The following is a 26,712-nucleotide window of genomic DNA, read 5'->3' on the forward strand; positions in this document are numbered from 1 at the left end:
TGGGTTTTGCTTGTCATGCCTTAATCAATAAAGTATCTATCTATCTATCTATCTATCTATCTATCTATCTATCTATCTATCTATCTATCTATCTACATATCATTTCAATTGTTTTAACGTAATTTCTCTTTCCATAAACCCATTTAAAGGACTTTAAGTCGATATGATGTCACATTCATAAAAATAGCAGTTTTACAAACGTTAAACGTTCAGTTTTCTGAATGTTGAACTTTCAGGGGTTCGAATTGAACGACACAAAGAATCATAATTGGCCTCATTTGCCGCTTGACTAGGAAGGAGAACGGTTTTACAGTCTCTTTTTTTTTTATGATGGTGGATTAGAGGGAAAGCAACGTTCACAGGTGCAGTACTGGGAATGGCCACTGGTGGAAAATTGGCAGCAAGGCCAAAAAAAAAATAAAAAATCCACTAGTGGACCAGAACCAGAACAGCCTCAAAATGACAACGATTGTTTTCTAAATCTGGGGTTCACACTGTTCGTGTGTGTGTGTGTGTGTGTGTGTGTGTGTGTGTGTGTGTGTGTGTGTGTGTTGTGACGTCTGCCAAACCAGTCAGTCACAGTGACCGTGTAAAGTGCTTTACTGTGCATCACCTCCACTTGTAAACTGCTGCAGTGTGTAAACCTGGTGTGTAACAGACTGCCTTAAGAGGGTCTTTTTTTTTTTTTTACAACTGCGTTGGCGTCATGAACAGCCTGCTGTCTGCAGGTTAACCTTTCACTCAACTTCTTCCCTCTCTTTCACTCACAGCCTCTTCTTACTTTGATTCCCTCGGTTTCACTGATTCCTAAAAACGATGCATCCATCTCTATCCGTCACCAGTCGTCTCAACGAAACCAAACCAGGAGATTATTGTCAAGCTCGCGGTAATGCCTGTAATAACAGCTCTATGGGTAATCACACCAACAGCTCTCGGAGACGTATTTAAACAGATTACTGGCTCCCCTCCCTTTAGGGGTTAGGCTGTAGTCTCATCAACTCGAAACAACACGCAAACACAAAGAGTGAAGCCATCCGTTGGTCCTCATGGTTACATGGGTCGCCTTTTTTCGGGACTAAAAATAGGTGCTGTTAGGATTGGGCTTGTATAGTTGGGATGATGTTCATGTGCATGGGGCCTCTCCTCCAGGAGCTCAGTGCCTCGGGGAGATAATGAAAAATAAACAGCCAGCCTTGATGTTGACTCAGAGAGAAGCGATCCACAGGTTATTACAGTACTCCTCTCCCATGGCTCTTGGATGAGTTTATGTAATCTAGACAGACGCCCCCCCCCTCCAACCCCACACGCCTGGCCTTCTGGGCAATGGATGTCAGATGCTGCTGTCATGTCTCATTTACACCTATTGCACTGCAGCCGTAAATGAATAGATGGAGGGTGTTTATGATCCAAATCTTCTCGTGAGCTGGGGATTCGTCACCCTGCGGTTACGGTCGATTCGTTTAATCTCATCGATTCGAGTCATAAACAGAAGCAGCGATTCCTGAAAAAGAGACTTTAAAGGACCAGACTCCCTCAAAGTTAAACCTAAGAGAAGATTTAAGCACTAAAAGTCTAAATCTAGTGCCTAAACCTTTATCTTCACAATGTGTTCATAAGCCACTTAAAAGAAGGATTAATCTAAAGTTATTATCAGATTAGCAAACACCTGTAGAGTGTTTGAACTTTGACATATTGACACATTTCCCTCTCCCTGCCAGTTGAAATCAGTCCGCCGGCCCGCTTGTGTTTGCACCACTTGTGAGAAATAGTCCAAACAGCTGGCGCCCTCTTGTGTCTCAAATGGGTAAGTGAATATAATAGAAAGGATGTTGTTGTGTGAACCTGTCTCATCTTCCTGTGAAGGTGACTCAAAATCATGTGAATAATATCCCTACACTGCTCATCAAAGTAGCCGCGTCTCCGCCTGCGACCGGATAACAGTTCTAATATCAATGCGCGTCCCTAACCGTTAGCCGGGCCCTGCTGTTCCCCATGAACTCCTGAGCTTTCTGTAAAAACAAACAGTTACTAACCTCATTATATCGTTATTTTAAATGTCCTGTCTTCAGTCAGACACAGTTTCATCGTGTTGTCACTAACTCACGGGAGTAGACGTCGTCAACAACCGGTAGGGGTCGCTGCGCAACTATGCTAGCCACCGGAAAGAGGTTTTGAAGACACACACAGTAAAAAGTCGGCCAGGAAACAGCACAGGTGTGTGAATTTGTCCACATTTGTGTGTCAACGTTTCTTGTAAAAACTCTCAAAAGTGACCATAATGCTAAAGAAAAGGTAGGACTAAACGTTTATCAGCTAGCGTCGGTTAACACCTGTAAACAGAACAAAGTGGTGTGACGTTCAAATACCCTCAGAATAATGAAAACTGGAGGTAAAGATGGACGCACCTGGAGCAGCCTTCAAGTGTGTGTGTGTCATTCAAGCAGAGACACTTTAAGCAGGACTCATCTGTGAATCGGATATTAATAGACTGGGATTGATGCTTCAATAGGCTGATGAATTATAGATGACGCGGTGCTGGAAAATATTGTTCTCGTCTCTGAACAAAACATTAGAGACCTCCAGGAGCTGCAGCCTATAGTAGCCCGGGCTTGTTGCAGTCTAGTCTGCCCCGAGACACCCGGCCAAGGAGAAGGAGACAGGCTGCCTGTCATAAAATACTCCACCGTTCCTGTCTGTCTCTCACACACACACACACACACACACACACACACACACACACGCACACGCTCGGCCAGTTGTTTGGTGTATTTGGGACATCTTTGGCTCTCTGAATCATATACTCTGTTATTCTTTTTATAGACGTCCGGTGACAAATGCTGGAGCAACTGTCTGACGCTGATCTCGGTGTCACGCAGAGAGCAACCGAAGCTGTGCTGCAGAGGTCATCCGTGTGCAAGGTAGGGCACTGATTATTGATTACAGCTGCTGCAGGAGGGACTCGGGAGCGATACAGCAGTATAACAAGTCTCTGTCCAAACTGCTCGGGTCACGGGGCGCCACCTCCACCTCTGAGCCACCCGGCGCCCCATAAACAGCCTTTTAGGAGCAACAGTTTGATAATACAGCAGGTAACTAAGGCAGAGCATCACTCATTTAGGTTTTACAGCCTTTATCTAGAAAAAAAACCTGTAATAACAAATGTCAGATAAATCGACAAATTCACAAATATATGTTTTTTTTTTCAACTTTATTTTTCCAAGATCTCTCTGGAGTTGTTTTCCTCCATCCATTCCCCCTGTTCATTCCATTGTGATCTTAGTATAAAAAATAACCTTTTCCAGCGTGAACACGCCTTCATTTCATTGTTGCATTGTGTCAGTCTGACACTGGGTTTACTGGGTTTACTGGGACAGAACAGCGATCTCATGTTATCAGCAACATTTGTGTTTTTGCTTTTTATAACAAGCCCACTTTGCTGTGAAAATGATTATTAATTCTAATGTAAAGTGTAAACTTAAGAATTGTTGTCATAATCTACAATAATCTTATTTTGAAAGTAGTCATGCCATTTCCTTCTTTGACTGAAGTCCAAAAAGTATAAGCTTTGCAGTACATTGTGGTAGAAGAAGTGTTCATATCCTTTACTCAAGTAAACATACTAATACAAATACATCACTACAAGTAAAAGTACTGCAGTCAGCATCTTAACTTAAAGTATTCATCAGCTAATCCAAGAGAGATTTTAAATACTTTGTTTAGCTTAAAAAGCAGTACATAAAGTACTTCATCCTTCAATTTATGGTTTTCACTGGACAGGAAGGGGATGACTATTTGTAATCTGAATAGTACATAAAGCCATTAATTAAGTATTATATTTGTCTCTGAGATGCAGTTAAATAGAAGTATAAAGTACTTAAAGTGTCATCATGGCTAACGTTTTATTTGAAATTGGTGCTAGATTTGTTAAACAGGAAGAATACATTGATTGTTTTGTAAGTTTTTCCCAGGGATGTAATCTAAGAGGGTTATTTATTGTACTTAATCTTATTTAAGTATATTTGTGTCACCTCATCTGCCCCCCCCCCAGTCCCTCCTATACATCCATCTGTGCTCTTCCCTCGCCGACTTCCCCTCTCCTCTGAGTGCGTTTCCAGCCATATTGTGGTTTGAAATGTTTTTGCCTCTAATGAGCCAATTGTTCTTGTGTTTTGTGCCCCCCTCGGGGAGCGTCGCGTAGCTAACAACATTCTGCTCACAACCATTTTAAAAGATATTCACTGCACCGGGGAGGGATCGGGGCCAACAAAAACAATGACGCCTCTGAGCATGTACAAAATGAAAAATGTGTTAATGACAGCCGCACCAGCGAAGTGACAGAGCATTCTTTCCCTGTCAATTAGACCTCGGTTATTCAAAAGCAATTTGCAACTCCCCGCAGAGTAAAATGTGTGCCATCTTCCAGGCCTCGGTCTGTGATTGTGAAGTGATGTATTCATTCCGTTTCTCTGTGTGTGTCCTACTTTGAGACGTTGAAATGATATTAAGATTAGAGACGAGCCCCGGTGCTCCATCCTCACAGTGTTCAGCATGAAAAGAAGTATAGTTGTACCTCCTGTGTTTCCTTTCTGTGTGCCCTCCATGACCGTGCACGAGGGGTATCGATAAAGCTGGCATTCAAGACCCTGATTAATCGCCGTGGCATTTGGCTGTCCTCGGTAAATGCCATATCCCACGCTGAGTGCTTGGTTAATAGATGTCTGCCCATTGCAGACCCAGGATCGGCCTTTCCCCCCTCTTTCCTGTCATTTCCTCCTCTCTTTCCTCTGCCCTCTCCTCCTCTTCTGCCTCCTCAAAGGTTAGTTGTGCTTCATCAGTAGGAATAGACACGAGTGGAATGATCCCGAACACATCAGATGCTTTTTGACAGTCGGGTCTAGAGAGGGCTTGCCATACAAAGGCTCGGCCTCCTCTCTATTACTGGCAGCACCGGTTCAAAGGTATCTTAAGGTTGGGTTCCTCTCCCCGCTGCCCTTTAATCTACAGTAAATGTGTTCTGATAAGAGCTCTACCTTCAAGTGTGTATACCCCGGAGACCCAATTTCAGTTTGTCTCTACATCTGGAAGAAGAGGGGGAAAGAAAGAAGATATGAAGAATTAGCTCTCACCCTCAAGTGGATTAGTTTGCTCTATCTTAATGAGGTTTGCCATGTCAGAGGGAACAGTTCAGAGCCCGCATGCTAAACAGGCTGAAATTGGAATAGAGTATTAGCTCCTTAAATGCAAAAAATACCTTCTCTCTCCAGCTCTAATTCCAGCACTGCCACACAATTACCCGTACACACAATTTAATCTTGTCACTTCCAAATGAGAGGAGAAGACCAAGCGGAGGAGAAATCATCTTCTTTTTTTTTTTGGAAAAGTAATTCCAAAATCTAATTAAGTGTAGAAAAACACGCCACCGGTTTGACTGGAAACATCCAACGCAGTTATGCAAATGGACCTAAGTATCGTCGAATGCGATTTGACAGAATCTCATTCGGGATGATGCGAGGCCAGATAGAAAGATCGCTGAGCCGTATCTGAGTGGAACCAAACAGGAAGCAATGAGCCTGGTAATTTATTGTGTTGGTATTTGTCCCGTTTGACTTCAGACAGCTCATTAAAAGGCGAGGTGTCACCCGGCCGGACAGAAAGACAGACAGGAGCAGCTCTCTAATGGGCTTTCTTCCACTCTGTCTGCATCAGCTCTTTTCTTGCCTTTTGCGCTGCTGGCTTAATCTCTTTACTTTTTTTTTTAATATGAGGTGCCAAATAGGATTTTACAACATTCATCATTTTGCTCCTCACAGGGGAGAGGGTGAAGCGATTGCATCCTCCCACTTGTCTTTAGTCTGCTTACAGTGCTGTTTCAGGGGAGGAGAGATGGCCAGAAAGCTGAGATAAGAGAGGAGGACTGTCTTGCATGTTTTAGGACACAATGGGAGTCGGTGTCATCTTGTGTTGTGTGATGTGCAGGTGTCCCTCCGGTGGAGCTGTCTGGTGTTACTTTTGGCAGAGATTGATCCATATGCTGCTTAAGCTCAACTACCATCTGTCTCACACACAGTTAGGACTTTATTATTCTAGCATAACCCTCTCAATCATAATATCTAAGCTTACCTCGTACCAAAAAAACCCTCCTCATGTTAGAGAGTTTGGCGAATATGATGAAAATAAAATCTCATTTTTCACATCAAATTAGAATTTCAAGTGAATATTTTTCTCAGATACAAACCTAGTGAACAAGATATGAAGGAATTATTAACTTTCACAAAAATAAATTAATAATGCCTCCTGGAAAAATGTATTATATTCAGGGCTCGACGAAAATCCAATATGATGCTTTATTATCTTTCAATGCAATCCTGTTGTGTTGAAATCCTAAATCGAGATATCATGATACACGATTACGTCATCTAAATTAATAATAACAAGCACATAGGCAAGGCAACTTTATTTGTATAGCACATTTCATACACAAGGCAGTGCTTCACATCATAAAGACATACAATCAAGTGAATTAAAAGAAAATAAAGGCAAATTAAAATGCATTAGAGAAAGACGAGGAGAATAAAAACATAAAAAAGAAGTCATAGTGACTTAAATAGTTTACAACTATGAAAAAAGTCTACTTTTGCATGCATATAATAAGGTATTTTGTAATTTTTCTGTATGTTACAAACAAATAAACCCAATCACACAGGAGGATGCTCTCAGGCAGCGGTGACCACTGGACGTGATGTCAGATCCACCGGACTCCTCCTGACTCTCTTCCAGAATGCAAGTCAGGGTGTTTGTTTGCCGACACAGCGAGCCATACAGAAAAGAAGCAAGGTCCACTCCGGTATAAACAAGTAATTAATTATTGAGGACACCAAAACAAGGCTGCTTACTAATCTACATAGTCGTTTTAAAGCTCCGTGATTCATAATTCAGACCCTCTTCCCCTCACTCCGGTGAGAGCAGGCTGCACTCGAGGGCACTTGAAACTTTACTGGGTCAGAGTGTGTCTTTTTCCTGTCGGTCCGGTGTGACCGTGTGCATGCTGTCAACAAAGCTTGTGGCCGTCGGCGTTTAAGATAAACACAAAGCCGAACGCATTAGTTCACACAAATGTTCATTATATTGTAAAATCAGCTCCTCGGTGGAGCCGCCCCTCACAACGTTTTAAAGTGATTACAAATGTATTTGTGCTGAAAACACTGGGGTGCCTTGTTAGACAAACCCACAAGCGCTTCCTATTTAATGTGTGTGGCAGATATTTCACTGAGTGCTGTACATTAGGAATGCAAATAACACGGCGTCAAAGGGGTTTCGGTTAATTAGCTGGAGATGTAATGCTGGCTCTGGCCCATAGCGGCTTGTGTTTCTTGGGACCGCGGATCTCGACGGGGGGGCGCTCTTTGATCTCTGGATCCCACGGTCTGCTAACGGTTCCCCAACCTCTGCAAAGCCTGCTGTGCGTGGAAAGATCGGAGCGGAGTGTGTGTGTGTGTGTTTGTGTGTGTGTGCATCTGACACATTCAATCTGTTCTGTTTTTGTTTTTTTGTTTTTTTTTTAAACCACAATTTCCGTTTCTGTGAATAAATTAACAAGCATGTCAAGTTGAATAAACTTTACAAGTCTGAGCGTTGATCGTCAAAAGGAGAAGCTTCCGGATGATTTATTAGACGGAGATTCAGTTAATTAAGAGTGAATTATAAAATGTATACGAAGGGATTCTTTCAACAATAACTAAATACATGTCAACATTACAACGATGCACTCGAGGCAGACGTTTATTTTTATTTATTTAGGCCCAAAGTCTGGCTTCAGAACAGCTCAGTAAGTGGAGGAACACGAGGGGACGGAAAGAAAACCAGAATGTTTTTTGGGATAACTCTTTCATTGAAAACAGTGTGATATTAATCAGACATTACCCTACTTTTCTAATCAGTTCAGTTGTCTTTACCGCCTCAAAGTGTTTGTTTTTTTCACGCCCCTAATGCTCAGTGGAAGAGTATTCCTTGCAGGCCTGTACACCTCCCCCTGCTGGCTGCTCATCAAACAACACGGGCTCCTTCAGTGAGACTGGCAGGGTGTCCCAATTCTAATTACTATGTGCTAATACACCATGTACTAATGTTGACGACACACTGTTTTGGCAGATAGAGCACACAAGAAATCAATGTAGTATCGTTCATACTAACAAGGAATCAAACGAGCTCGGTGGGATGTCAACGGAGCTGCAGCTTCAGGACAAAAACGTTAAAAACGAAAACTTGAATTTGAATATTTCCGCTGAAAATGTTGTTGTCCTAAATATATTTTTGCTTAAAGAATAACATCAGTTATGTCAGTGCCATGGCCCTGATATTGGACTCACAAGGGGGCGTAGAGCCACGATTCACACTATTAGCACTGAACCTGCTACAACAATCATAATGTATGCTGAGTCATAGCTGCATCGAAGGGACAACAACGTCATCGTCAATCAGTATTCTTCAGTTTGACCTTCAGTCATTCTTATTCCTCTGTAGCTCTGTGTCGGTCTGCATATCCGTCTCAGGAAAGTGCTGGAGGGAACTCATAAACTCTGTTGTACAATTAAGGAGGATAATGGCTTTATCACAGTTGCTCTTCTGGAGATTTCATATTTCACTGCAAAGCTTTTAGTCGGAGAGTATTTAGGCTTTCTTAAGTCAGAAAAAATGTGCATGACAAGAAAAGTTAGCAATTAAATTTGAAATCTGCGATGTCGGAAACTTTGCCTTGGCTTCTATTCTTTTTAATTGTGCATGAATGAATTATAACACCACCTCGGGATACCGAACCGACTGCTGGAAAAAATGATGGCGGCTCAAAAAGCTGACTTATTAACTATTCATATTTCCATTCGGTGCGTGTGACGTGGCGGTGACAGGAGGGATGAAATAAATAAGAGGAGAATCCGTTGGACATGACAGGACGATGTGCGGCGTGTGCATCGCTGCCAGGCCTTAATGACGCCGGAGCGTTCCGCTAATTCATGCCTGGCATCCTGACGACCTTCTGTGCCGCGGGAACGCGGGGTGGAGGTGGTCCAGGAGCAATGAGCACAGCTGCAGAATTACACCCATTCAAGCTATCTGCACTCGCCAAAGCAAGCTGTCCTCTGGACACATTTAACGTCCTGACGTTTGCGTGTGGTCGTTGTGTTTTAACGCACGCTGGAGACGCGTTTGTAGCGCGTTCGAGTCGAGATGAGCATGAGATTCTACCTGCAGAAGCTGCTATTTTCAGGAGAATTATTTAATGGTGCCAGGACATCTCTCATCTTCAATCCTGTCAGTCCTGTGTCCTCCAGCTCCCACATTGTCAGCTCCTCTTTTTCTCTTTCTCTCTCCATCTCTGTTTCTCTTCATAATATAGCCATGCTGATGTAGAGTTATCTCTGCACAGGACCCACTTGCACATTCACCCAGGGAATCATAGAACGGATGGAGGGCAGAGTGCAGGCAGTGTGTGTGTGTGTGTGTGTGTGTGTGTGTGGTTGAGGGATCGTCTTGAACCAGCCAGCCCAAACCAAGAGAATAATAGGAAGATTGCTCTCAGAGATAAAGAGAGCCGGCGAGGAGAAGACAGTGAGGGGGGTTTGCCTCATTTGGACTCGAGTCCTCCCCTCTTCACAAAAGCCAGCTGACAGGGGATATTTTTATCAGCCTGGCGCACACCGTGCAGGGAAAAAAAAAATACAAATTCATTTGTGGAAGCACTATCTGAGACAAGGACAAGATCTCAGCAGGATAAGGCATAGCTGTCTTTCAGCGCTATCAGGAACGAAATCATTCATTTTTATTTATGCTCCTGCCTCGGCACTGTCACACACAAGGCCTCAACCCACTTTGTGTCCAATGGAGCAGAAAACAGGGAAGCAAAAATGTGTCTCCCCCGAGGTCTGGACCTTGCTTTTTAAAGTCTTCGTCTGCATGCAGACACTTGTTTTCTTATTGTGCATCTTGTTTTCTTAATATTTGTCTTTCCATTTCTCCCCATGTCTTTTTTTCCCCCCTGACCCTCGCTGGGACACACAGAGACTTTACCCTGATGGTATATATGAACCGGTTTGATGTTGGATGCATCTGTTGGTGTAAAAGCCAGTTAGAGGTATGGTATGACACAGCTTAAATGTGCGTGAGAGCGAGCGAGACGGGGAGACAGAGCGGGAGCATGAATAAACCATGTCCTAAAGTGGTGTCACTGGGCTGCTGTGTTGGCATGTCGGCACCGCTCAGGAAAAACATGGCCATCTCTGGGGCATTGTCTGTAATCCAGCATGTTAGAGCAGCTAGATGGCTTCTTTATGTAAGCAGTCCCCGAGTCTCAGACATCATCTGATATGCATAGAGTGGAGAAATAAATAATTTTCCGGCAGAATATTTTGTTTCGAGATGATTATGAATAGCATTAGAATGGGCTAATCCATTCGTACAAAGGGCTCGTGGTTCCAGTTGGCTTGAATGACAATATGTGTTTTTCTTTTTTGTAGGCTTAGGATTAGTGTTGAATGCACCTGATGTTAAAGCAGCAAATATAATTGTCTTTATCCTGAAATGCCATGCAAATCCCCTGCTCTGAATAGTTTGTTTTGCATCTGCAATGAGACAGTCGTGGCCAGAAAAAACACTGTTTGATTTTTTCCCTCAAGGCAGAGTGGTTTTCATCTATTCGCGGTGACACAAACGCCGTAGTGTACCACGCTGACAGATAGATGATCCATCGCAGACATTGTAATTGAAAACACTGAGAGGGGGTGGCCAATTAATCTCTCTCTCTTTCCCAGCTTCAAATTTCCACGGAGAAATACCTTGAAATGCAGATAATAGATAAGGGGGTTATTGATTAGATTGGGTGGGAGGAGAGGTGAGGAGGTGCAGAGGTTCTCCATCACTAATCTCACTGGCTGTGACTGCATCTAAATAACCTGCAGAGAGGGATAAACAGCCACATCCATCATGGGACGGCTGGTGCGGACAGTGATGGATGCCTCTGCCTCTCACCACCCTCTGCCGAACCTTTCCCCCCCTCCTGGTCAGGGATATGAGATGTCACCAGCACTCAGGAGAAATACCTGCTTTAACCGGGGCAGGACAACGGCTTCTTCAGCTCCGTGGAGATGGATAGATTCGGTCGTGTGCCTCTGTGGGGAGTTTGTAGAAATGTCTTCCTTGTAGGATTCTCCATCGTGTTAGTTTGTTTTTGTCAAAGAGGAAATTGGTTTTGTGGATTTGCGTGAGTGTGTGTGTGTGTGTGTGTGTGTGTGAACTCACCCATATATATATATATATATATGCCTTTGGTGTGCTTGTGTATAAATTGATTTCGGTGTGCGTTTCCTCTCCCATCTGCATGCCCATGCACCGTGAGCCAAAATCCCCTGTGCTGCCTGGACCCAGTGAGCAGGCGTGCCCACGCCAGCTCGCCTCAGAGGTGCCAGCCTGATAGATATGGTGTGTGTGTGTGTGTGTGTGTGTGTGTGTGTGTGTGCCAGCCTGTGCTTTCCCTCCCCACCCCTGCAGCATTAAGATTGATCCCTCGTTCCCTCCCATTCCTTTCTCTCACACTCCTCTGTGTGGCTCTGCCTTTATGGGACTGTGAATAGGTGAAACTCCAACAGATGGCCGGAGTTGCCCTGTTTCACTGTCTAGCACGCACACACACACACACACACACACACACACACACACACACACACACACACACACTTCTGTCCTATTAATGAGAGCCAAGAGAGGAAGAGACAGTTAAATGCAACAAGGAGAAAGACGAGAAACAGGAAGCAACACGGGAGAAGAGAGACTCAAACTAATGGAGACAGAAAGACAGTAGGGAATAACGTGCAGAGAGAAGGCTGGACTAGGAGAAGGAGCAGTAGAATAACAAGAAAATATAAAAATAAAAGAAATTAAAGAAGGCTGCCCAACAAAACGAGTGAGGGCAAAATTGAATTGTAGATTGAGGGAGCCTCTTTCCTCCCTCTATCCCTCCCTCTTTTATTTATCTCCCGTGAAACCACGCCTCCCTCCTTTCACTTGTCAGCGCATCTATAACAGTGAGCTGTCTGCACCGGGGCTGCGTGGGGGGTTAGACGAGCTCCTCACTCCGCCAGCACAGAGGACCGTAGCAGACCGGACGGGACTGGATGGTTACTGGACCGGCCAGAGCAGGTGTGTGGATTTGTCTTTCTGTGCGTGTGTGTGTGTGTGTGTGTGTGTGTGTGGGATTGTGATAGATGACGGAGAGCCGCATGCGTGTCCCTCGTTTGTTCCTTCCCAGGACTTGCTGCCAGTGTTAGCGCATCCAGAGGGTACAGTGCCGAAGCTCTGCCCTAGTTTACACTTGAATGCTCTGATCCTTTCTGTTCGCCTCTGAGATTTATGCATGGAGTTGCTAACGGCGCTGCTCATCAGAGTAAGAGAGATAAGACCTCTCGCTTATGACCGGACTCTCCTGAATCTGAATCAGACCGGCGTGGACAGGAGCTGCTGCTCATCTGGTGGAACAAGTTAGTAGTTTTTTTTTTCTGGGCTGGACGCCGGATGTGTTTTTTTGTGTCTGTCATTTAAGTGATATTCATGTTTCTACACAATAGCATCCTCCAGTCGGGCGATGATTACATTACGATTGTGTTAGAATCCATTCAGTGCAGCTTCTTTGGTCCGTCTTGGTGTTGGATTTTGATTAGTGTTCTTTGTCTGCTTGTTTCACAACGTGTGTGGCGTTTTGAAATATGGAACATTCATAGTCTCCGCGTTGCTTCTTTTCCCAGCCAAATATAATCCTGACTGCTGCCGAGTGTGTGTGTGTGTGTGTGTGGGTTAGAGCAAAAACAAGAACAGCAACGGTGACGATATTACTTTTCCCAAAAGGCAGCCGACGGTCCAGTTTGACATTGTTTACCTTGTGGGGACCTTTTTTTTTTTGGTTGAAATCGAGGAGGAGGCAGGAGACGCCATTTCAACAGTTGCAACCACTCCTATAGAAGCCAAGGCAGCTTGACTCTACCAGGCTGCACCCAGTGAATGTACTCACTATCAGTGTTTTGTCAATATCTTTATGGGTCAAAAGGCTGTGTCATCACCAAGCGGTGGTGTTTAAGAGCAGTGGAGTGGAAGGAGGGGGGGGGGCTGACCTAAAGGCTGAAATATTTATGACAGAGGCAGCTGAACGCCACCGTGCTGTTTGTAGCGGTGTGGGTGGACGGATGAGAGAAGGCGAGGATGGAGGGGATGCATGGAAAGTAAAGGAAGAGATTCAGAGGTATGTTCTTGAACGCATTCATTATTTATCACAACGCACTCTGCCATGGAAGCTCGAACCCCCACATCAACTGGCCTCTTTTCCTCACCGAGATGCCAGCGGACTGAAGGAGGATGCTCCTGCTTAGTCTACCTGTCGGCGAGTCCCCGGGCATGTTAGGACTGCAGCTGCCGGGCTACACACTCTCACACATGCACACGCCCAGATGTGGATAAACAGATTTATATTTACACTCAGCTGTAATTGCATGGTTGCACTCACAAACGGGACGGGAAGTGCATGCAAATCATACACAAACATACAATGGGTGCACTCCTACTGCACACACACACCTCATTACACTCTTAACCATTTTATTTCGATCACATCTTTTCTCTAATTGCCATTTTTCTGCTTCTATTGTCCATGCACTTATTCTGAGACACACACACACACACACGATCAGTGGGAGTGACGACCTTGAGACCTGTTGACGTTGTTTGCGGCGGCCGTGCGGGGAATTCATGAGAGGCCATGTGGGACTCCCGGAGGGAAAAAAACCCGGGGCGCTTGACATTCCGTTTGTAAAAAATGAGTGGAGAATGTGCAGGAGGGCCGGCGATGCAGTTGAAGGGAGACACCGGCATGAATATGGATCGTATGCTAATGCCGCACGCCGAAGCTGTTGACTCAAGCTGTTGATGAAAGGGGAGGACATGTTCCCCATCGCCACTCTCAGCGGCGCTATCGACAAACCCATTGTCCAGGCCGCCACATCCCCGGCTGTGGGGGGGCGGTGTGGTGACAGGTGGCAGATATCAGTGGCAGCCGCCAAGGTGACACCACTCACTGGTCTCCACGGGCCCGCAGGCGGTTTAGGCAGCGCCAGCGTTTACCGGCGCTTTGACCTTTTGTGGTTAGACAGCATAGTTAGGGAGTCCCATTAGCTTCATCCGTCCCTCTCAGAGCTGCAGCTGCTCCACTTGCTGCTATTAAGCACATTTTTAACTTCTCCGTAAAACACCAGGAACATCAGAAAAGCTGAACTTAGTTGTTATGCTTGGGTGATGTCGAAAAGTTTGGCATGCTGAAAAGGGAAACGGCTGATGGAAACATATTTTTCCAATACATCTTGACATTGTCGTACCGGCTTCTTCATCTGCTGGAGACGAGGCACTCATATCATCCTGCCACACACTGTTACAGGGTTTCACTCCACCAGAAAAAGCCAAAGAAATGGAGAATAAAGAGAGCAGGGGGTTCAAGGGCGTACATAAATAAGATGACACTAGTTTGAGAAGAAAAAAAACGTAAACACAAAATGGTATCTAAGGTGAAGAAGCAATTAAATGTCATATTTCAGAGTTACTGGTGCAATGATGTAATCTTGCTGCTTGAATAGATAGATATTGAACTATATTTGCATATATAGTCACTCTAATTCACATTTCATTTTGCATTAATTAACCTGGAGGCATCACTAGTGAATCAGACACAGGGCTCCTATAGAACAAGTAGTCTGACAGTAAGCAGCAGTCACATGTTCCCCGTTCATCTGTATGCATGAGCCTTCGATGAGGCGGCATCGGGAGATCAGTGTGGAAGCCTCGCTGCTGCTGCTCCTCTCTAATGATGGAGAGGTGCTCTTTGACGACAGCTCTCACTCCTAACGGTGAGGAGATCACAGAGCGGTCTACGGCTGAGAGGAGGAAACGAGGAGCGGCGCATCGCACGGCGTTTTCTACGTGCCTGTGATTACACGTCTGTGTGTCCCGTTTCACGGCGGGTATACGTGAGATCGCCCACGTTCACGTGCGGACTGCGGTATTCGGGGTGCCATCAGATTTCAATCTCAACCCCATCTCTGTATGGCTGAGCTGCAGCAGCGGAGGTGTCCCACGGGGAAATGTAATTACACCCTGCTGGCCAGAGAGTACAGGCTTCACTGCCCTACCCGTCCCAGGAGATACAGCAGATAGATTCTGCTATATCTCCGGATTCTGTATTAAATCCACGCTCCGCTCGTCTCCTCTAATCAGCCCGGGGTTATCGGTGGCCTTTTGCAACAGTTTTGTTCCAGTTGTGAATAATTAAGAGCAGAATTAACTGCGGTTGTGAAAAGCAGTGATTGGGAGAGAACGGTTCAAAACCCAAATTGTTTTTCTGTCTGATAAGTAAAGACTCGTCACCGTGGATGTTAATACAAAAACTCACCTTTTCTCTCTTGCTTTTAACCTTTGAACTTGTTTTTGTTTGTTTGGATTTAGTTGCTTATCTAAAGCGTCTTTGAGCATCTGGAAAAGCGCTGTATAAAACGGATGTATTATTATTATTATTATTATGATTATATTCTGTGTTTATTGATCAACCTGACGTCCACTCCCCCCTACTCATCCTGTCTGTGTTGCTTGCCTTTTATGATCGCGTCTCCTCCACTGCTTGTGGCTCGGCGCTCGCCGAGGTGTGTGTGGAGATCGTGTCCATTAGTGGGGCAAAACAAACACACACACACACACACACACACACACACAAGCCACTCTCCTGGATTTAGGCAAACAATCAATGAAAGCACTTGGATAACAGCAATGTAAGTGGCCCATTGATGTTCCGACTAAATGAATACAGGATGCAGTGGTGATCGTAGGACACACCAAGACAAACCATAGAAAACAGATTATTCTGGAATTCTATTCACGTATTCAAAAAATAATAGTAATCTTACATGAAAACAGAATCCTACAATAGTGATGGTAACTACGTCTCCACTGCTGTTCTCCACCGTTCCTCCGTACCAGTGTTTGGCCCCGGTCACCCACCTCCACACACTCACCCCTCCCTCACGCCTCTCCCTCAGGGTGTAGCAGCTATTGTTGTGCCTAATAAGGTTTATGGAATTACACATCTCTGAAATTGGATTTTCTCACTCCACCATAGCACTGGGATTACAGGTTTAAGGCTGGGTGAATCAGGGCACAACCGACCTGTGTCTGAACTGCTTTTTTTCCCTCTTTTTTTCTGACTGCGCCCTCAAAGTGGGCAAATCACCAGATTGATGCGCCAATAGCTCTGGAGAAAAAAACCCACAAAGCCGGGGCAGCGTCCTCGTATCTGCGTATGTACCTGGCAATTAAATTGATTCTGACTCAGACAGCGTTTTGGCTCCTGCGTTCAGTCTCTCACACACTCCTCCCCTCTGTCTGTCCTCACAACTCTTGACTGTGTTTGATCTAATTCTAATCTAATGAATCTTTTGATCTCCCTCGTCTGACACCCAGACACATCACAGATTTCCACATCCAAAGTAGCTCAATTCGCTCTAATCCTTAAAAATCTGGCCGTTGGTGAAGCCGTGGATTCACAGCGGTGTACAGAGATTTGGACGGTCTACTCCAAGCGTTAACGAGCTGTGGGATTCCTTCGTTAACGTTAGCCCCGCCCCACCCAAACATAAAAACACGTTATTGTTCAAACGTGACCTATAGCATGAACGAGGGCTGCAGTGGGGAACGGCAGCAGAGACGGGCTGCTTTGTGAATGCAAAACATTGAGATGTTGGCAGGAAGGTGGTATTCATTAGGAGGGGTCCATTGTGTCGGCTTAGCGAACTCTTAATTGGAAACGGGATGGGGCCGGCACGAGGGATCAACCGGGACGGAGCCCGGTTCCCAACTACGCTGAAATCCATCAGCCTCCTGCCCGACGGGGAGAATGCAGCCAATCAAAGAGAAGACATCCTCGGGCTCCGCTCGTTTACCCTCTTGGTCTAACTTCATCACCATCAGCAGACAGATGGCTCCCTCCATCTCATCCCAGTCAGAGGAGGACGGAGTCGGCTGATTGCTTTTATTTGAACGTGGGCATTTGATCTCGTCGCTGGAACGCTCCGACGCGCCGCCATTACGGTTTTGGGTGCCATCCTGCCAAGAACATGAGATTATTGCAACTAATAAAATGTGATTCATTAACACGGGAGCGCGTTATGGAAAAGGAATATTAAAACAAATCCCTGGCGTATTTTTACTCCGCCGCTAAAAATAGTCACTTTCTCCTTTTTATCCCTCTTCATCTTCATCGTCCTCCTCGCCTGGGTAATAGCCATCTTTCTGCCCTGTCACTTTTTGATGTATCATCCTCTTATTCACATCAAGGACAAGGCCAGGTGTCGCATTTTCTCTCAGTTGCCACGCTTGTCACACTGCCCCCCCCCCTCTCCGGTTATTTATATTAAATCTGTCACTCCTTTAGTTTAGCCATAGACAAGTCAGGTAAATCACTTTTGCCATTTGCAGCCTGCGGTGTCTGCTGGATGCTGCACGTTTATCTGGATGTCATCTCTGGCCAAATAAAGTCCTGTCAGAAATAAAGGATGCCTCTGCTGGTTCGTATTGTTCTCACACCACTGAGACGACTCCTTCCTGTTGTGTCCTTGGCTTCAAAAGCTATCTATGAATATGCTTTACAGTGAAAAAGCAAGCCGTGACAGCGGTGTAAGGCTTTTACATGGCTTCAGATGGATAGATAGACGGGGACAGGTGTCCCTTTGATGGCTGGTGGAGCTGGCTCGGGCCCGAGCGCAGCTGGGTTCAGAGGCGTGCCTTGGCGGTGAGTTACAAGTGGTCTTATATGGTTTTCAAGTGTATTCTTAGCTGCACATACCAGACGGGTCCGTTTGTGCGTGCACGGCGGCGGCGTTGGGCGCGATGGCGTTGTACGACAGAGAGGCGCCATCGGTAGAGAGAGATTAAGGCAGAGATTTCACACGGCGGTTACGGAGATGTCAAAGCAGCATTGGCTCAGCTCAGATGTGTACGGCGGGAAACTGACACCTGTCCAATCAGAACACGGTTCAGACATCTCCACTCCCGTCAACCTGTCTTGGAAGGCAGACACAGCCTTGTAGCTTACAAAATTACAACCTGAGGCTGTCGTAGACGTGGAGACGGTGTTTGGAAACGGTGGGATGGATTTTTCTGTGCTTCAGCTGCTTGAGACATCTGGTTTAAAGCCATATAAAGCTCTACTTGTCTGCCTGACTGTAAGCGTGCTGTGCTTACACGGCATTACACACAGAAAAGTAATTATTATTACCGTTGCTAAAAATGTTCTTCAGGGTGAGGAGTAATTACGTTAAAAATGTGACAATTTTTAATTCTATCTTTGGCACGGGTCTAATTAAACCACCTCCTGAACTATTTCCTGCTCCCGCAGGCGTCGGAGCATCAGTCAAACGTGGGTTTTACCTGGTGTGAATGCAGCGTTGACTGACGTGATGCATGCGGCTGTTTATCTCCGCGTCCCACACTTCGTCACGGCGTTTTCCGTCTGAAGCAGATGTGTCACCGTCCTCGGGGTTCGTGTGAGGGAGGAGCGGCATCTGGACCTGAACTCGATGGTGAACCGGAATGTGTGCAAGATTCAAAAAACATGTAAAAACCAGAGAGAATGGAGATGGCTCTGTTTGAGCTCCTATGTGGAAGTTGCATATTAAGTATTCATCCATTCAGAACATCAGAGACGGGAAGAAAAGGCTGTGCATTTTACACCCTCTGAATTAAAATCCTTTTCTTTCCTTACTCACTTTTGCGTGCTTCAGGGCAGGGAGCGTATCTATTTATCTATCTTCCCACCTATCGCTGATATAAATCAGGTCTTGATTATTGTTTCTGTTCCGATGGATTCTAAACGCAGCGGGCTACAGTTAACGCCAGTGCTTTATTTATGGCGGGGGACAGATTCTTCACCTCCAGAGGCGACCCCCGCATCACGCTGTTACCGTCGGTGTAAAGAAATCACCTCATTTGCTCCACCTGCCAGTGATTAGCGTTTCGTTCTGCACGGATGAGACGGCGGTTGTTGTGGTTGTTCTTTTTTTTTTCCCCCACCGAGATGGAGTTGATGATCAAAGACAGCAGTGGAGTCGTGGCCACAGAAGATGCCCCCTCGGTGGCCGTCAGTCCAGATGGTGATTATGAAGAGAAAACACGGGGAAATGGTCGATGCAGAGAGTGGGAGTGAGGCTGAGAGAAGCAGTCATGAGAATTAACAGGCAAGCTACAAAGCTCGGAATTATTAAATCAATAGTTAAGAAAAATTGCCTGCACCCCCTGGCTTCGGGCTAGCTTTATGTCTCCGTGGTTTATGCTTGACTCAGTAGTCGGAGGCAGTGAGTTTTAAAAAATAAACACTCACACTGTTAAAAGGTAATAAATCTGCGTGATCTGGACACAGGGTCACATGCTTGCCTTGCCGCTGCGACGGGAGTCACCCTGCGTGAACAGTCGGATGGCAGCAGACGAAGCAGCTCTCGGCACATGTGGGCATATTATGTACACAGCTGGTCCCAGCTTGCAAGAACATCAGTATGCATGAGTCTAATCAGCTCTCCTCTTTGATTAACAAACGACTCGCAGCAAACGGCTCCTAATATAGCCGCGCTAGCTTAGCGTTTGGTTATTCTTTACTTGGCGGAGCGTCTGACGGAGCTGAACTTTGATTTTTTTCCCATCTTGTTTTTGTGACACTAGCAAGAGCAGACAGGTGAATGATATGCCTTTGGTAAGGTATTCTGTTTGAGGGGTGAGGACTGATCTCCACTTCAAAACCCCAGTGTGAGGACAGCGTTCACCTCTCTCTCTTTCTTCCTCCTTTTTCTGGCTGGCAGAGAGGGCCTTCGGCAGTGCAGGATAAAAAAAAAAGAAAGAAAAAATCAAAACTCTTCAAGAGAAACTCTTCAAAGGAGCAGTTCATCTGCCGAATGGAGACCTCATCAATTCCATTTTCTTCTTAAACCGCTGTCCCATCCACGGAGCTCTGCTTGTTTACAATCAGCGCTCTGTGATATTTCTTCTCTATATCTTGCAGCCGGTTGCGTAAGGTATTTTTTTTTTTTTATACCTTGTGAGTGACAAAGAGATATTTTCCCTTAACACTGGTAGATTAGCCTGTTGTCATCTCCAGACTGATTCATCACATCCTCTCAGGGGTGCACATTGCGGGGCTTCGGGAGCATTTTTTCCAGACCCTCATTTTCCACATCAGCAAGACGGGGAACTGCCAGCTTGCTTTCAAGCCCCAGCCTGCCTTCTGCCCGCTGATTAAAAGTCAAATATTAAAGTGCTCTGTTGTGAGCTCGGCCTAATTGATTCTTTCCGCCGGGTGCACACAGAATGGGCTGACAGCAGGCGATACCGAGCTTTGTCAACATCGGGCATGCTGCCGGATGCTCGGGACGGCACCCCAATAAAGCCCCATGCGAGTGTGCCAACCTGGGGCGCCGCACACAGAGAGGGCGGCTCGGCAACCCCGGCCAAGCGTTAGAGTCGCAACACAGAAGCAGCTCATTCTTTTGCTGCGTGTCAGCTCCCATCGGCTCGGCTGGGAAGTCGGCTCTCTATTTGTAAGGAAGTAGCTGGCTGGAAAGAGTGTGTGTGTGTGTGTCTCTACACTCACTTGCATAACCACTCAGCGAACTTAAGCTATCCGGGGTGATGGTGCTGAAAGGAGGCTTCATCTGAATTCCACAACTCCCTTCCAATCTCCCGCTCTCTCCTGCCGCTCACATAATTGCTTTAATAGCTTTTAATCACAGCCGCGTTTAACGAGGAGCTTTCCAAACGCAGGATGGCACCAAGCATGTCATCACCGGGCCACCGTGCAAGAAATGCGAGGCATCTGGTGGCAATATGCTCTCTCCGCGTTGAAGCCCGGTTGCTTGCTTATAGTGTCTCACACGCCTTTAACGGCAACGTAGAGGTAATTAATCGGTAGAAGAGCGTCCCTCCCTCCTCCATGGCGGTGTGGCCCTCTCTCGTCTGCTTGCCGTTTGAATTTACAGAGCCTTTTATGTGCGTCTTGAATTGGCTGTACTCCCCATTTATTTTTAATGCTTTTTTTACTTCACATCAAGGAGAGCACAACTGCGATATCGCCGCTATACAACGCTCATTGAGTGCAGACGTTCAACCGTGACGCTTATCTCATGAATCTGATTGACCTTTTTTTTTTTTTGCTCAATGTGATCCACAGTAAAAGGTTATTAACCCCCCCCCCCAGAGATGAAAAGCTGGCCATATCTCCTCTCCTGTCTGATGCTTAATGTTCCATCTGCGCTGATAGGAAGGTGTTTGAAGGTGCGTATGGTGGCGTGATTGCGGTCAGAGAGCTCGCCGTTGTTATTACTCCATTAGTGGAACGGGGGCCGCGCTCTGCGCTCTGACACGGCGCTAATTACAACACAGGGGTGATGAACTTGATCAAGGGGCCGTTAATTCATGTTTAATAAAAGGGAGCGGGAGAGAGAGAAGGCGAGGCGGGGGTGAGCAGGATGCCATCGGGGTGAGTTAAGAACATTTCTGAAGAGGTCACAATCGTCGCATGTACCATTTCCAGCCGTGCAAACCCAATGCATTTCCATCACATTCCAGCGTGACCGATGGGCAGCGCGGTCCTGGAATGGGCTCGCGGCCGCGTCGCTTGTAAAGGCCACCGGAAAAAAGTAATCACGGCGTCGTCTCCCATGAGTACTGAGCAGGGTTTCATTTCTTCCTCCATCCTGTTACTTCCCTGGTGTAGATCCCAGGGGGGTCCGGGGGCTGAGTGGGGGGTCGTGATCACAACCACAGGGGGTGCGACAGCTTGGCTGCCTGTCTGACAGGAGCCTAATGGAGGGCTAATAGGAGAGAGAGTCAAGTCACCACTGCTGTGACCTTGACATGAGCTTGTGGAGGCAGGTAAAGAGGAGGAGGAGGAGGAGGAGGAGGAGGGACGGAAAGGTGAAGTATTATTATTATATAGAGGGTGACAGTCAAGTGGTTTAAATGTCTTTTACTCTACTCCTCTCTGTGACTCTCTACCTGTTTATTTCAACTCTGCGTGTCCAGTTGATGAAGAGACAGAGATCTTCAGCATAAAGGAGTGATATTCTGCTTTCTCTCTCTTCCTCCGTCTGTGCGTGGGCGGGTGATTCAGGCTCGTGTGCGCACGGCTCACGTCAGAATCGATGTTTGAATATTGCTTTGATTTTTCTTTTAAAGTTGTGCTCATCTAACCGTACTTTTTCTATTAGTTGGTTGTTATTTCAGCCGTTCCCCTGAAAAAAGTGTTTTTTTTTTCTGTGTAAGTGCTGATAAGGTATTCTGTTTGGTGGAATAATTGAGATTACAGCAACTTGATCATCATCGACACGGTGAAATGAAACGAGACTTTTTCAAAACTGTGTTTTTCTTTAGAAGTCGATTTCAAGTTTAAATGATGTTCTTGTAAAGTTTACAGCGGGTTGTTTTTCAAAGTTGATGATTTCGGTGACCGATCGAGTCCCATAACACTAACATTTTCTTTAAAACCTGGGCGTACTGTGTGTTTGTCACTAAAGCTTTCGCCTGTGATTGTTTTAGTTACAAGAAAAAACGTTTCTACATTTGTACATGTGTGTGTTTGAGTGTGTTTGTCTCCCGCCTCAGTCACAGATCAGATGGGGTTCAGGCCTGCAGGGACAGCCAATGAGCATCATCTGCGAGTAAGAGCCACTACCACCTGATCAATCTGAGCTCTCATTAAAAGGCTGCCAAGCCCTTTGCAACCCAATACAATATCAATACCGTAACACCGCAGAGAGACCTGAGAGCTGTGAGGCAAGCCGCTGGCAGCTTAACCGTCATTACCGGGGCAGGCAAAACGCCAGAGACCCCCTTGGTGGGCCACTTAGGCTCCCCCCATGGTCCCAAACACGGGTCAGTACAGACAGATGGGCTGTCTGGGCAGCTGTCCAGGGGACGAGGCAGAAGGAGATGGATACCGACCTGTAGAGGAGGAGACAGACGATGTGGGCTGTGTGTGTGGACTGTAGTTACACATCGCTGCGGTTTCACCTGAGGCTTGTTTGTGTGCCGTCGGCCGTTTTGTGTTGTGGTAGTTTACCGTGGCCCGTCACACATGTTTTAAACTAAACGAGGACAAAGAGTTTTTAAAAACACACACACTTTGAACTCTTGTTATTACGGATTCAAAAAAAATCTTCTCTGGGTTTTGGCATGCGTCCCAAGATTCCAGCTGGGAAAACCACAAGCACCGACTAGTGCTCTGTGGTGATTTCTGTGTAGGGCAAATGGGCGGGGGGATATAAGTGGCCATACATAGAAAGGCTCTGTAATCCAGATCATTGTGTTGAGGTCTCCCCCTCTGTGCTCCAGTCTTAACCTCCTGTGTGGTTCCGATAGGGGAGGGAGGGATCAGTGCGTGCATCTCTAAACCCCCCCCCAGTAATCCGCCGACAAAAGGGCCAGGAGAAAGCCAGCTAGCGAGGGGTGGAGGAGTTAGGACAGAAAATGGGCGGCGTGAAGAAGTAAAGAAGTGGTTGTCGGCTCTCCGGCCCCCGAAGGGTACGCCTAACAACAGAGAAGATGGTCTTCACTGCGCCCGCAAACCCTCATCATCCCGGGGAAAAACACCCCCTCGCTCTTTGAATCGTGCAGACCCATTGTTTATCAGCGGAGTAAAAGTACCCAGAGTCCATAGAAGTGATCACTTTGTCAGCAGCTGAACTGTAACTTCCAGCCAGCCTATTGATTAATGAGGGCTGTAATTTATTCAGTGGGCTGGCAGCAGTTGTTTACTGAAAGTTGAAACCGATAGCGTCTGTAATCATCATCAAGTCGGGGCCATTAGGAGCAGTCCCCACTGAAGGTGCTAATTTGATGATGGGAGAGAAATGGCTTGTAATTAAAACACAACCAATGGCAGCTTAAGAACGAATGTGGAACCTGTGGAACATGATCTAATTTTCACAAACGAAGGGGGTTAATTGCGTTTTCCCAAGCAGATGAATATCCCCCCAATAATATTCCTCTAATGAAGCTTTTTTTTTTGTATAAGGCAGTTCTTCTATCTCATATTGTCAGTGATGTCTGATGTCTAATTGGTGCTGCGGCTATGCAATGTCATGCAGAAGTCACTTGGCTGTGCGGAGGTCTCGGCGAGGCAGTTAGGTCTCTGGAACAATTGGCCCCAGCTGATTTGTCTGTAATCCATTTAGCTGCGATGTGGCACACTGTAGGGGGGCTTTGCCTCTGGTCAATAAGTGCCAATAAGAAACAGCCATCACTCAGCAGGCTGCCCTGTCCACCAGCTTGCTCACTTGTTTCAGCTGTCAACCTCTGTCTCAAAGGAGCTGGCAATTGTGCCGCTCTCTCGGACGCACCCCGAATGGCTTTCCCATACGGACCTCAATGGGACAGGAAAGGCAAGGACACCGGCGGACTGCAAAGCAGGCGCATTTCCCTCTGACATCAGAATAAACCCATCTGAAGTGAAAACGGCTACGTATTTACAAAACACCATTGACAGTTGCTCATTCTCTGAGTCTTAAACCCCTGGAGGTGGGGCTGTGTGGTGGGGGGGTGGTGTTGATCCCAAGTCAGGGACAATCAGGGCTCTGTTTGTGTTTTCTCTAACTCCTCCGTCTTCTCTTTGGGCTCTGGTGGAGCGTACTGCTAGGGCACCGAGGAGGAAGGGGGGGGGTGAAGCCGTGACCCTGCCGTGGACCCTGACTGAAGGCTCCCCAAAAAAAACCTGCAGACCACCGCGATAGCCCTGCATGCCACTCCGTTGCCGCTAGTAACCGAGAGCAACAGCAAAGTGGAGGCAATATCAGTCACTTAAGCGTCCTCACTGCAGCGAGTTGTGACATTATTTGTGGTAACGGCTGCATCCAAAGCTTATTATGAGGAATATCTTCACCGTGTTAGTTTGTTAAACCTGCAGGAGACAAAAAAAAAAAAAGGCAGGCAATCGCTTTGTGATGTCCCTCTAGTGCTGCCGGGGCCAAACAATTTCCGAAACAATACAACAATGCTACGCTGCTCATTTCCTCCAGATTCGGCGATAATTAGCCCGACTGCAGTTCTCTCCTTTTATGTCCCTTTTGTTGGAAAGAGAAGTTTGAAGTCTGATACGCCGAGTGTGGGTGTGTTTGTGTGTCGTCTGTCTGTCTCTCTCTCTGTGTGTGTGTGTGTGTGTGTGTGTGTGTGTGTGTGTGTGTGTGTGTGTGTGTGTGTGTGTGTGTGTGTGTGTGTGTGTGTGTGTGTGTGTGTGTGTGTGTGTGTGTGTGTGTGTGTGTGCGTGGGGTACATTTATAGTCAACAGAACAGACCCAGGGAGTCTGTCAGAGCTCTTTGTTCTCGAGTGAGAACACATCATGACTGGGCCTTTTGTCTGAACCGACACCAGCATACAGTCTCTTTCTTTTGCTAACTCTCTCTCTCCGTCTATGTCTCTCTCTCCCTTCCTCAACCTCTTGTTTTTTTTTTTCGATCAAACTATTCACCCAGCATCACATCACTTGCACCATTTAAACAGATAATAGGCCCTGTGGGTTGTAGAGTTATAGTTGAGTTGATTTTTCTTTGTCTGACAGTATAGCGTGACCAGAAGATGACTTCCAATGGCTTTTCCCTTATTTTGCATCTCCGCCTTTAGAATGTATCTTTATCACCTTATGTCCATGCAATGATGAATATTATGTGCACCATAAATCTTAAAATCACCAATTAAAAAAAGCACGTTGCGTGGAGGAATGTATGTAAGGTGAAATTGTGCGATATCTCTAAAACCACAAGCATGAACGTGGCTCTTCTAGGGAGGATTTCCACTACATGTTGGTCCCCCGGCCGCCTGGATTTGCTCTCATTGAGCTACAAGCGGTAGTGAGATCAGTCGCCAACGTTTGGCGATAAGGCCTTGCTCGCAGTAGGAGTTCCACTTCAGCCCGCAGGCTTTTGAAAGGGCTCGAGTTGAGAGGCCAGTCAAGGTCTTCCAAAACAAACCATGTCTTCATGGACCTGGCTTTAACTCTAATTACGTACTGTGGCATTAAGATTTCACTTGGAACTTGGTTGGTGGGTGTAAACAAACACATGGAATATGCATGGAAGATAAGATGCCGTGTGTGTGTGAATGTGTAAAAGCCTTGCAGTCAGAACGCATCACGTCAAGCTTTTTCTCCGGGACACAGACTCTCTGCAGGATTAATGTTAAGTACTAAAATTACGCTCATTCATATTTCACTGTCTGGGCGCCACATTCCACACGGACTTAAAGGTTAGGGAGGAGAATAATGTATAAACAGGAAAAGAGGCAAACGCTTTAACGGTAACGGCAAAAAAAGAATGATTTCACACCCGAGTCTCCTCATCACAACACAATTCTCATTTGCTCATTTTGAAAGTCTAACCACTGCTCTGTGTGTGTCTGCGTATTTAAACATAAGATTGCTGTGCAGGTTCTGTCTGACTGTCATCTTAAATGTCTGCAGAGGACCAGGTTTATCGGAACCTGAGGGGAAATCTAAATTAAATCTTCCCCGGTGAATGGGATCAGCCTCAGCCTTATCATCTTGTCATTCTCAACTCTTAAAGTTAGTTATTGGGGGAAGTGAAGGCACATTCGTCAAAGGAACTATT

At 46.1% G+C, this 26,712-nt stretch overlaps 1 protein-coding gene across 3 annotated transcripts in view; it reads left to right on the forward strand.

The window, feature by feature from the left end:
• The first annotated feature begins 12,164 nt into the window (after positions 1-12,164).
• The window catches only part of sulf2a (sulfatase 2a), a 29,508-nt gene continuing 14,960 nt past the window's right edge, over positions 12,165-26,712 (forward strand). For 2 of the 3 annotated variants that reach the window (XM_084028254.1, XM_084028256.1), the window contains exon 1: positions 12,166-12,186. The gene's annotated coding sequence lies outside the window, so the exon portion shown is untranslated. Of the gene's footprint in view, positions 12,187-26,712 lie in introns of all 3 variants that reach the window. The other variant, XM_084028255.1, reaches the window with a different exon arrangement.

Source organism: Eutrigla gurnardus (assembly GCF_963514095.1).
Source record: "Eutrigla gurnardus genome assembly, chromosome: 2".
NCBI lineage: Eukaryota > Metazoa > Chordata > Actinopteri > Perciformes > Triglidae > Eutrigla > Eutrigla gurnardus.